Source organism: Triplophysa rosa, linkage group LG24 (genome assembly GCF_024868665.1).
Source record: "Triplophysa rosa linkage group LG24, Trosa_1v2, whole genome shotgun sequence".
In the NCBI taxonomy this organism is placed as follows: domain Eukaryota; kingdom Metazoa; phylum Chordata; class Actinopteri; order Cypriniformes; family Nemacheilidae; genus Triplophysa; species Triplophysa rosa.
The window spans coordinates 14,540,828-14,553,993 of NC_079913.1; the positions used below are offsets into that span (position 1 = coordinate 14,540,828).

At 35.3% G+C, this 13,166-nt stretch overlaps 1 protein-coding gene and 1 long non-coding RNA gene across 7 annotated transcripts in view; both read right to left on the bottom strand.

The window, feature by feature from the left end:
• The window catches only part of LOC130547623 (uncharacterized), a 403,303-nt gene that overhangs the window by 376,312 nt on the left and 13,825 nt on the right, over window positions 1-13,166 (bottom strand). The window lies entirely within an intron of this gene.
• On the bottom strand, window positions 8,692-10,484 carry LOC130547629 (uncharacterized). 2 transcript variants are annotated; one of them, XR_008961908.1, is made up of 5 exons: window positions 10,402-10,484; window positions 9,975-10,058; window positions 9,703-9,771; window positions 9,122-9,177; window positions 8,692-9,016 (listed from the first exon to the last, which is right to left on the bottom strand). It is a non-coding gene; the product is annotated as an uncharacterized LOC130547629 (long non-coding RNA). The 2 variants fall into 2 exon arrangements; XR_008961907.1 differs by lacking the exons at window positions 8,692-9,016; window positions 9,122-9,177 and having other exon boundaries at window positions 9,424-9,771.

The window sequence follows — 13,166 nt, forward strand, 5'->3', positions numbered from 1 at the left end:
TTTTCAGGATTGTCACATCCCTAACGGTACATATTCCTCATAAATGGGCACATGAAAATTTAAATATACTAACTATTTTATGTTCAGTGAAGAGGCATCCCTCCTCCATTTGTTGGGTATAATTGCTTCAGATTTGTACATTTTAATTTACAGAAATCCTACAAAGTTTGTCGTCTCCCAAAAACCGTGTCCTTTTTTTGTCACATCCATAACGCATGTTTATTTCTAGGGATGCACGGGCCCGATACTAAGCTCATGTACTCGTAAATGCACCGATACCAAAGACCGATACCTCACGGGACATAACTGACAGGACTGACTGAAATTTGTTCTGAAATTTGCGTGAAAGTTTGTGACAAGCACATAAAATGATTTATTTTTTCATGATCTGTTTAAGGTGGAGTTGTTTTTAATTATGAAGCTATTCTATTTTTATTAGTCTCACTCTGTTGTGAAAAAGTACAGGCATCGGTACTGGCATCGGTATCGGCGAGTATCAAAAAAAATATTGGTACTCATACTTGGTCTTTAAAAAATGGTATCGGTACCCAATTTATTTCCCTTTTTTAAAACAGAAAACTCGAGCATAGACTGATATTTTCAGATGTTTAAACTCTACAAACAAGGGTTTAGTGAAATATAAACAAATGGTTCAGTATATTGGCAACAAATACATTCCCTGAGTGTTTTTATGTCACATCCATGACGCAAATTGTTATTTCAATTTTCACAATTCATTGTTAAATTGTTGGTCACCATGAAATCACAACTGTCCATTCTTATTTTCTTGGAATTTTGCTGTGTTTATTATAAATAATTGACCTGCCCAGGTCATTTTTTTATTCATAGCCCCTCATAATCTTTTATCAAAAACATTATACTCCCCTCACCCTCCAAATGACATCTCTTATTTGCGTGACGTTTGTTTTAGCAGAGGGGTGGGACTCCTGATATTTTAATCATTCCAGAAGCTATTCACTCAGATATACTGTATGTCACAATACAAAACAAAATCATTTCTGTTTTATGCTGACTGTAAGAGTTCCTTTAGAAACTTGCTACTTTTATCTGTTATAGCTTCAAGATTGTGACTGCACAAGAGATCCGGGAAGCAAGAGTTAATGCGCTGTCAAAAGCACACTTATGATTCCTCAAATGACGTTATACTATAGTCTCCTTGCTGAATCCCTCTCGGTCCTACTTGCTGAGCAGGTGTCATGCATCCATCTTCACTTCACCTCGTACACATCCCATCTGGCCTCTCCTCTAAGAAGGGTAAGGTATCGCAAAGAGAAAAGTCACAGTTATTTACGCTTTTGCTCAAAACCACAATGCATTCAAGGTTTGTGTTCTCCCTGGGAATCAAACCCATTTAATGCTTCACCAGTTGCTTACCTTGCTTCAACTACTTAATGTAAAAGAACTTTAGCATCTATTTCCAGCTGCACAGCATGTAAGAACAAGAATTGTTACAGGAATTGTTACCCACCTCTTTTATACCGCTGTGGAAAAAATCAGTTTCCATGTAATCAGCGTTTCTAGATTGTTGTGGCCATTCCAGTCCAGTGTCTGTTGAATTTTAACAAAATCAAAAGGAGTGACATAAGATCATCCAACAGCAATGTGAAAGACTGACAGCATGATAAGCCAAAAACTGTTATAAAAATAAGTCATCACATAAAAAATCAATTTTGAACTTTTCCCAAATACATGCACAAATATTACTGTTGTACTGCTTAAAAGTGAGTATATGAACTTGTTTTCCTTGCTGTATTTGAGGTCTGAAAAAATACAGAGCATCTTTTCTCTTAATTTGACCTGTTTCTCCGGTTTTAATTTTCTGCAAATAAATACAAATAGAAACAATATTTGAAATTTGGAAGAAATATTGGTGTTAGTTCACAGAAGGAAACAAAATGTATCATTTTACCTAAACACTATTATCAGTAAATCCAGAAACATTTAAAATAATTTTGAAATGGTCTCTTAATTTTGTTCAGTGGCTGTACATTGTCTCTTCTTAGGTGGTACATGTCACGATTGTGGTGCAGAGAACCCAATTGCAGGCAGGCGTGAAGGGGTTAACAAAAATACTTATTTAAGACAAAGAACAAAAACAGAAACTAAAACACCCACAATGGGGAAAAACTAAACTGAGACTAATACCACAAAACAAAAACTTCCCACGAGGGGGCAAGACGAAACAAGATCAAAAATAATAAGAATAATACAATAACAAATACAACCACTAGACGGGGAACAGGAACAAGAGCAAGACACGAGACTAAGTAAGAACAGCACGAACTAGGCACAAAGCACACATTGAACGAACACAGTACAATCCACGAGCACAGGACAAAGAAACAAGAGGGTATATATAAGTAAGACAAACGAGGGATAACGACATGGGGCAGGTGTGGGTAATCAAACACTCAGGGAAAGATTACGAGGAAACGAGATGGCGGTAGAGAACGTATATTATTGTCAAAAGGACAATAATATGTTTCTCTCCACACATAACCAAAGGCTTTGCCATGACTCTGCTACAGGACCAAGAAAAACATGACTAAATGAAGCAGAGCCATGACAGTACACTTATGAACAAAGGTGCAAAATTAACACTCACCAAGCACCAAATCAGAAAAATGTTAGCTTTATTTTATATTTATTATTATAAATTATTTGAATATCTTCCACATTGCAGTAAAAGTGTTTTCATTTAAATTATACTGTAAAAGAATTCCCTGTTAAATTACAGTAAACAACTGGCAGCTATATTTGCCAGCACATAGCTGTAATTTTACAGCATACCTACTGTAATCTGCAACAACAGTTTATTACTGTAACAATATAATACTGTTATTTTACATTTACGCATTTGGCAGACCAAAGCGACTTACATTGCATTATCCTATACATTTATACATAGGTATGTGCAATCCCCTGGGATCGAACCCACAACCTTGCATTGTTAACACAATGCTCTTACCACTGAGCAACAGGAAAGCTTTTAGTGTTCCTGCTGTTATTTACATTAATTGTTTATCACCAGAGTTGGGACCAAGTCATTGTTTTCAAGTCCCAATCAAGTCCCAAGTCAAGAGAGGCGAGTCCAAGTCAGGTTGCAAGTCCTGAATGTTAATGGAACTGAATCAATATCACTTTTGTGCCCACAAAAATCACCATCATTGTGATCAGTGTTTGCTTTAGTTGGGCTTTTGACTCTTTTATTTTAATGTTAAATTAGTTTTCTTTGGCTGTTGTAGCTGTGTTAAAATACAATCATTGGGTCAAAGCAAGCTTAGACAGAGGCTCACTTCTGTTTAAGGATGAACTCATATTAAAGTTTGTCTTCTCTTGTTCACTGTCAATGTCAGTTCTCTGCTACAGGAGTATGAGCTTATAAAACACTGTGAATTTATTTAGGAATGAACAAATATAATCACAAACTGTTAAAACAGCTTAACTACTCAGACACACAAACACATCAAGAATCAGTGTATGAATCTCAACAATGGTGACAATCAACAAAAGAAAAATTCATGCTGCAATGCATGCAGGGTAACATCATAGTACAAAACTCATTCATGAATCACAGCATGCATTGCAGTTGATCTGTTTATCTGAATTACTTTGATAATGGTCACCATTGTTGAGGTTTGTGTGATGAGTGTTGATGTCTAAGTGTGTCAGTAATATGTTTCGGTTTATTTTGTCGAAGTTCATGTGCATTTACAATTCAGAGCACTCAAACTAGTCATCAATTAATCAGTATTATTACTTTTTTATGATAAACGTCATATATTTAAATGTCATGTAACTTGTTTTTTAGCATTTCTGTCTTAGTGCACAAGAGTTCTTTCTGAAACACTATTACACCACTGTATAAGTAACTTTACTGAAGCCGAGGATCAGGAGCCCAACTAAAGCAAACACTGATAACAATAATGGTGATTTTTGTGGGCACAAAAGTGATATTGATTCAGTTCATTAACATTCAGGACTTGCAACCTGACTTGGACTCGCCTCTCTTGACTTGGGACTTGATTGGGACTTGAAAACAATGACTTGGTCCCACCTCTGGTAATAAACAATTAATGGAAATCACAGCAGGAACACTAAAATAACTATTATATTGTGCAAATTATAATGTCTTTTACAGTAATAAACTGTTGTTGCAGATTGCAGTAGGTATGCTGTAAAATTACAGCTATGTGCTGGCAAATATAGCTGCTAGTTGTTTACTGTAATTTAACAGGGAATTTTTTTACAGTGTAAACTAAAGGACACAGCTACTGTGACGAACATATTTAACCGTAACAAACAACTTTTTTCTTAGTTTATACATTATTCCGAATCCTTACCCACCGTTTTTACAATATTACATTAGTCAGATCTGCTTTTGCATTTATGTACATGTCAGATGTGTTGGAGAAGCATTCAAATGTCATAGGTCTTCTATCTCTTTAATGGATCTTGTAGATTATCCATTTTAAAGATTAGCATTTTCAACATCTTTTTAACACTGGACTGACATATTGTTTAATTGCTTGTAAGATATCATCTGAAGCAATTTATGTTGGTGGCTGTGGTCTTTTTCTGACACATGGTCTCTGTGGTCTACTCAACTTCATACAGCAGAGCTTTGATCTGTGTTAAGGGAGTAGAAGCAATCACATCTTTCACAGTTGTGTTCAAGGCAAGTCAATAGCCTGTTAATGCACCTGTAGCACCATGTGCGTGTCACAAAAGATGGAGTTCTCCAAGGCTACCTCAGAAAAATTGACAAAATCTCCCAATTTCACAGAATAAATCGCTGGGTGAGGAAACAAGTTCTCCAAAGTCCATTGGTAATGTTACTCTTTACTAACTAAATACTTTACTAACTAGCTTAATTTGTAAACTATGTATAGTAATGTGTGTTTCATGACAGCATATGATAAACTGCAATAATTAATTTAGTCATTAATAGATGACATTGTTATTGATACTGTATAGCTACTATATCGTCGCATTGGAATTCTAAGATTCTATCTGAAACTTATTTACATTATTTGATGGTTTTATCTTTGAAAGTCAAACAAAGTAAAATAAGTTTGAAGCTTGTTATCTCAAAACTGCTCGGAATGCATATAGAACCAGGCGACAATATAATAACTATAGTTTTTTTAATGTATTAAAGGTCTGATCCTAAACTAAATTTCTAAACCCTTGCATTGAACCATTATTATACTTTGCTGTGGTTCTTTTGTTGCCGACAAAATGGACTTCCCCTTTACCATGGCACCAGGCCTTGTGGTGAAATGAAGATGAAAGGACACGGTGTGGTGTAATCAGATTGTCTCCTATAGTTGAGTCCTGTATTCATCTTCTCTTGGCAGCCTGCTGTTATACAAACTCTGGCTGACATAAATCACAATTGGGCCCCAGTCAGCTTTCATTCCCACAGAGCCACTGAAAGCCCAAACTCAGCCCAGAAGAACCCTAAGCTTGGGTCAAAATCAACTCAGCCTGACTTTATCTACAACGACTAGTTTTTTTGGATAAAAAGAAAACCCAAATTAAGATGGATTCCTAGTTAACAATATCATCATGTTGTGTCCAGAGGATTCACAGTGACTTTTATAACAGAATTTCTGAGTTAGAACTAGAAATAGACATACAATGTCCCCTTAATAAGGTAATGCACAGCTTCTTTCAGGTTTTACAATTGCACTTGAATATCTTTGAATATCACCATTACCGCTCTGTCCAAAGAGACTTACAAAAATGAGAAAAACAATGAAGTGCTACAATGTCATCATTTATTCACCCTCTTATCATTCAAAACCTTTATGACTTTCTCTTGTGTAGAACACATTTTGTAAAACATCTCAGTGGTTTTGTGTCCATACAATAAAGGTTAACAGGGGCCAAAGTTGTTTGGTTATCAGCATTCTTCAAATGATCTTCTTTTGGGTTTAGCAGAAGAACTAAAGTCACACGGGTCTGGAATAACGTGTGTGTGATGAAATAATCTAACAGGAACCACATTGAACACCCTAGAAATGCCATAATGCTGTCTAAAAATGGTCATTTAGAATTTAAGGCCATAGCATTGGGTGTGCCAGCTGAACACATACAGCAGGTTTCTAATGTTCTATTCCATATGTGGTTTACAATTTGAGCCACACACAGCACACATCTTCCTGTCTGAGGCTGTAGAAGCCCGAGGAAACATCTGCCATACTGTCTGACCATGCTCTGTCTCCGAGCAAAATCAACACACCTTGGTCCCAGGCTCAATTTGGCAGTCACAGACTGTGAGTAAATCTACACTGACTCATTTTTGTTGAACCAGCTGTTTTCCATATGGTCCTTGACTATATATGACCCTGGATCACAAAACCAGTCTTAAGTAGCACGGGAACATTTTTAGTAAAAGACAAAAATACATTGTGTGGGTCAAAATTACCGATTTTTCTTTTATGCCAAAAATCATTAGGATATTAAGTAAAGATCATGTTCCATGAAGATATTTTGTAAATTTCCTACCTTAAATATATAAAAACTTTATTTTTGTGAGTGGATGGTCTGCCACAGTGACCCTGATTAACAACTTCGAAGGCAATTTTCTCAATATTTTTATTTTTTTGCGCTCTCAGATTCCTGAGTTTTAAACGGTTGTATCTCAGCCAGATATTGTCCTATTCTAACAACTCACATATCTATAGAAAGTTTATTTATTCAGATTTCAGATTATGTAAAAATCTCAATTTCGAAAATTTGACCCATAAGACTGGTTTTGTTGTCCAGGGTCACATATATCAAATATGTCCTTTGAAAAATGGATCGCATGTTGTTTTCATACATGTCCGGAAAAGAAACATTCCACATGTTCATACAATTCATAAAAGTGAAAAAGGTGGTTTGGCTGGCTGGCTGAAATGGTGGTTTGAGTGTGAAACAACACAGGTTTCCCCCTGGACCTAATTATGGAAATAAGGTGGTGGAGGCCAACAGAATTGTTGTGTTGAGGTTTGCTTTATAAACATACCCAAACTTTCCTCAACTTTTGCTTAGAACTTCTGTTGGACTGAAATATTTTCGTTTGTGTACTTACACAGCAAAATTGCTGGTGTGAAAGGAACACCCACAGTGTCACATTTAACACCGGAAAAGTGTCTATACGTGTCCACACTATGGGGTGTAAACGTTACACTTTTGATAGTGTTAACTTTTTTACACCCAATTAATGTAACTTTAACACCCAAAACTGTAACACCAAGTGTTGTTAAATGTAAAACCACCTCAACACTACTCAATGTTATTTTTGCACTACACTGGTGTTAGCATACAAATACAGTGTTAAAAATGAACACTCCTCTTTTTACATCAACACCAGTGTAATGTAAATTCAACAATGGTGAGTGTTCAAAATACTAATTATTGGCAGTACTTTCGTTGCTTTAAATAGTATTTCTGTTAATACTCAAGTGATTGCAAAAAGGTCAAATGTTAGCAAGTACTGCAAAACCTCTTTTTATTGAAGTAAACCAGATTTAACATTCACAATCAAATACATAATTTACTGCATATTAAAAAAACTACAATATCACAATAATATAAACATTGTCCATCAGGTCTATAATCATACGCTCAAAAAAGAAAATGGAAAAAAATAGTAACCACCTCAATACATACTTAAATACACTGCAGTTACGATACTGAATAAAAATGCTTGCTTATTCTTTACAAGAAAACTGATCATCTTACAGAAATCAGACATTTCATTTTCAACAGCAAAGCAAACATTATTCAGGTATTCAGTTCCATAGTTTTCAACCCAAGATATAGTAGAAAAAGATGACACACACAAAGGTTTAGTTAAAACTTAATTACCTTCCAGACTGCAATCTGAGATTTCATTAACAGGTCCAAACTAAAATCTTTTAAAGTAAAAACTCAAACAATAATCTATACCCTGTTAATACAGTAAAGGATACAATGTTCAGTGAGTATTAGACAAGGTTGAACCTCAGTTTTGCATTCTCACTTTAGTTTTCTTGACCCCTTGGACTTCAATTCCATGCACGGTTGTTTGAATAAATGTGTAGAAATTTAACAAGGCCTCACCATAAGACACAGCAAAGACAAAGAGTGCCTTAAAGAGTTTGTCCAAGGCTGCAGCAGGGGCCTGGATCATGCAGGGGACTCTTTCTGGTCCAGGATGATGTAGAACTTCCGGATGAAACATTTCCCCAACGTAGAGAAGATAGGTCTGGGTCAATCCAACTCGCTCAATGAGCATAGCAAAACATTTTAAAGAGTGTTTTTATTCAGATATTCTAGGTGTCATTTAACACAAAAGTTTCCCTTCCTTAAACGTAGGTGGGGCACATGTACAAGTCTTAAAGATTGGTAACATTTTACAATGAGCTTCAATATATATTTGAAAACAATTACGTTTTTACAACATGTTAATCTTAAAACAAGTTTCTAAAATTACAAAGGGCATTCTTCCTTCATTGTTAATTAACCAATGTTCATTTACACAATATTAGAATATATTAGGCCTACTATATTTCTGTTAAAATCAACGTATCAAAATATTTATCAACCTGTACATAATGAAGAGAGAGACAATGCAAGAACATACAAACACAAATCTAAAAACAAGTACCTTCATAAACTTCACAGCATGATCTGGGCAGTTTCACCGTTTACAGTTTGAGGCACGAGATGAAGGAGCAAGAGAGCCTCCACATCACTGTCCCATCCTAGCAGAATAAACACACACACAACCATGGGTATACAGTTTAACTTCAAACCATTGAAAAATCTATGAATACTTACCATAATCAGACTGCTGCTGACCAGATAAAAGGTTGTCAACATGTGCAACATGTCATAGGTTTTGATGGTCAGCAATTATTTTGGATGTTCCTGTAAAACGTTTTCCATTTTTCAAATAATTCTGTCTGAGATGAGATGTCATCTCCAAAGAGAGCCTTATATATTACCAAAGATCGTCAATCTATTAAAGAAAAAAATTATGTTAACGTTAAATATACACACATTTAGAATATTAAAAACATTGTATTCAAATATTTTATATTCTCAATATTTTAACAGTTCTTACTGAGAAAGTGCATTGATGTACTGCATACTTGTATATCCAGACATGGTGGGATCCTCCTAACACAGCATAACAAAAGGAAACGTTACAGATAGAACTGAACTGATCAAATAACAGTGATGTGCTAGATGCTCTGTATATTTACATAAATAAAATGAACATGAGTATTCTGTCACCTATAACTCACCCTCAGATTGTTCCAAACCTGTACAATTTAATTTGTTCGGCTAAACACAGAGAAAGATATTTGGAAGAATGTCAGTAACTAAACAGATCTCATCCCCCATTTACTGCCATAGTAGGGAAAATAAATACTATGGGAGTCAATGGGGGATGAGACCTGTTTGGTTACTGACATTCTTCCGAATATCTTCCTTTGTGTTTAGCAGAACAAAGAAATGTATACAGGTTTGGAACAATCTGAGGGTGAGTAAACGATGACAAAAACCTAAAAATAAAATATTCCAGCTTTCAATATTAAAGCTTACATCTTTTGACACATTACTGGTGATTATTCTAAAAGCAGTCTTTTGCAAGCATTTGAAGAGTGTACAATTACTGCGAGGTCTGAACTTTGATTCTACCGATGAAAATTATGACTCAGGGCATCCATCAGGATCCAGAGAACTCTGCCTCAGCTTGCAGGACATCAACTTTAAATCAAAAACAGGTGGACTTTCAATAAGATAGCATAAGCATTCAACAATATTCAAAATAATAAAAACTCCTATCCATGCTAACTTTAAGATGCTATTATCAAGTATTCAGCAATAAGACTTAGGGATGATTGGCAGCAAGTCATGTGAGTTTCCATACAAAAAATGGAAAAAAATCCTAAATGTTCTCACAAACTCACCAAAAATATCAGCATCCACATCAACTCCAGCACAATCTTTTAGGAGCACATTGGTTTCAGGTGGCAAGTGGAGCTTGTATGAAGCTTAGAAATGAAAGAAACAGAGTTCAATGTCATGTCAACAAATTGAAACAATACATTTTTATTTACCATTTTCAAATGCTAGTGATACTGTCAAATTTTATTAAAACACACTAAAAAGAATAATGGCTTAACCATTCAGATAATATAACGTAAGAGTAAACTTAAATGGTAGTTAAATACAAAGTAAGAGATGCAAGTAAGTTTAATTTTAACATTACCACATAACACATACAGGTAACGTACTTTAACATGAAACATGAATAGTAGACATAGGCTTATATAATTTCACAATCAAGTAATTATACCTGTTATAGTACAACGAAAGTAGTTCATGTAATCTTACCTTGAAGAATGAATTTATAGAATTTACACAGTCGTTTTTCGTAGAGATTCGGATCCATTTCGGGTGTCCTCTGCACTCTGCCTAAACCAGCATTTATTCAGAATAAAACACTCGTTGTTAGGATTTGAACGTAGTAATTATGTTCATTTAATCTACTTGCAACTAAACTAGCACATGATACCGCCGAAATGCAGAAAACCATGCGTTTGTCATGCACGTGTTAGCTGTAGCCTATTTGCCATGCTCGTTCTAATGACGACAGTAAGAGCTAAAATAATACATGGATTATACAGTTTATCAATTGACCAAGCCATCAAGTTTTGCTTACAAATATATATGATACTTATAAAGCGTTAGCTTGATATTATTTCTCCTGTCTGCCTCGCATGTGCTGTAAATCAGCAGTTAGAAAGCCACTAACTTTACCTGCTGCCTCTGCACCCATCCAGCGCGGTTGATCCACCAATTATGATTAACAAAACGACAACGTTTTTTTGTCAAACAAACACAATAAACTGGATGGGAGAGAGTAGATTGTGGCATTTAACGCGTATTTTACGATGCATGTAGCACATTAGCCTACGTTACTGTGGAAATATTATTCAGAATATGAGTATGAAGGAATTACTATATAATCAATAAGTGAATTTCATTAATAATCATTGCATTGTGTTTGTTTAAATGTGTTTGCTGTGTTGCTCAGTGAAAATTTCTGTTTAATATTATACTGCTTGCAACAGAAAAATTGTGTGTGCTCATCTGTTAGTCCTTCGACAATGCACTCCACGCGTTGCAAACACGTGCCAATCCCGCTTGTTCGGCAACTTGCTGTGTCTCGCTGCGTCACCCACTCATGTCGTTGAACAAGTCAAGTTTTCACTGTCACTCCCTTCAAGCATAGGCTGGCACAAGTGGTTTCCTTACTACTGGTTTATTTGATGGCTTTTCCTCCAAATCACCGTGAAAACTAAACAATGAATACAAAACCACATTAACTTAATATAAACCTAAACATACATTAGCAAACAAACATACTTTTAAGAACTTCAAACACAAAATACAAGCAAAGCAAATATAAAGCGAAAATACCTTGTTGGCTGCATGCTATATGAAAGAAATGATCTTGAATACTCCTTAATGTCACGCTCAAATCCCTTGCACAAAGAGACATCCTTAGAAGCACACACTCTTAACATTCGTGTTTGCCACTGGCTTGCTTACATGAACTGAGAACCTTACTGACAATCAGCAATTAAATACAACCGTCGATATTTCAAAATAAAAGTCCCAAACCAAATAAAACAAATTCACAAAATAAATGCAATTTATTTTCTTCTTAACAAAAATAATAGAAAAAGTAACCAACTTATATACTGTTGGACTTTTAAGGCAGTCCTGCATGTTCAGAAATTTGAAGAGACAATTTGCTCAAAAGTAATATGAGGTTTTAAATAAATCAGATGTGAAAAGTCTAGTGAGACGGTATTCTCACGAAGTACTAATTGGGTTGAAATTCCCTGAGACGGTATGCTCAGAAAAAGATTGGTTTAGAATCCAATGGGACGGTATTCCCATAAAAATCTGAGTGGGTTGAAATTCCCTGAGACGGTATGCTCAGAAAGAGATTGGTTTAGAACCCAATGGGACGGTATTCCCATAAAAATCTAAGCGGGTTGGAATCCCGTGAGACGGTATTCTCACGAAGCACCAGATTGGATTGAGACGGTATTCTCATAAAGTATTGATTGAAACTGAATAACTGTAATACTGTGAAAGAAATGTAAAAGTGTATAAAATTGTCTGTTATACGTTTGAATGTTGTGAAAATTAGTGTGAAAGTGAGTTAACTGTGGGGGAAAATACTGTGTAATTGTTGAAAACCGAGAACAATAATTGTGTGTTAAATGTCAAGAGTTGAATGTGAAGACTGATAAAGGCGATTGAAACTGAGACGTTGCGTCACAGAGACTTGTTGAGAAACTGAGACGTTGCGTCACAGAGACTTGTTGAGAAACTGAGACGTTGCGTCACAGAGACTTGTTGAGAAACTGAGACGTTGCGTCAATAATTGAGTTACTTAATTTGGAAAACTGGTCACAAAGACCACCTTATACTATAAATTGGAATACATAAGGCTGTAAAAGATTGTGAACAGTACAATTGTGTGTAAAATGGCTGAATTTCAAAAAGAGTGTGATGAATACGCATGTCAACCAGTATTGATACAATGGCAAAAGGTTAAAGATATGTTATTAGCACAGACTTAGCCAGAAGACGGAAAGAAAAGACAGAAAGAAATAGACAAATGCTGGGTAACATTATGTGATGATTTTGGATGGGAAAATGCAGAAGAAGTGAGAATGCCTATAGCACAGAAAGTTAGAGAAATGGAAAGCCATAGTGATGTCTATTTTAGTGTCAATAGGAGTTTTCCTAGGCATATTAATTACATGTGGATGTTGTTGTATTCCCTGTATTAGATCACTGTGCAATAGGTTAATTGTAACAGCAATTGAGAAAAAAGAATCTCCACCTCCATACAGTATGCCTTTATTATCAAGTGACCTAACAGAAGATTAAGTTTTAAGATGTGTGACCTCTTTATGAGGTCAAGAGAGGGAATTGTGGAAATATTATTCAGAATATGAGTATGAAGGAATTACTATATAATCAATAAGTGAATTTCATTAATAATCATTGCATTGTGTTTGTTTAAATGTGTTTGCTGTGTTGCTCAGTGAAAATTTCTGTTTAATATTAGACTG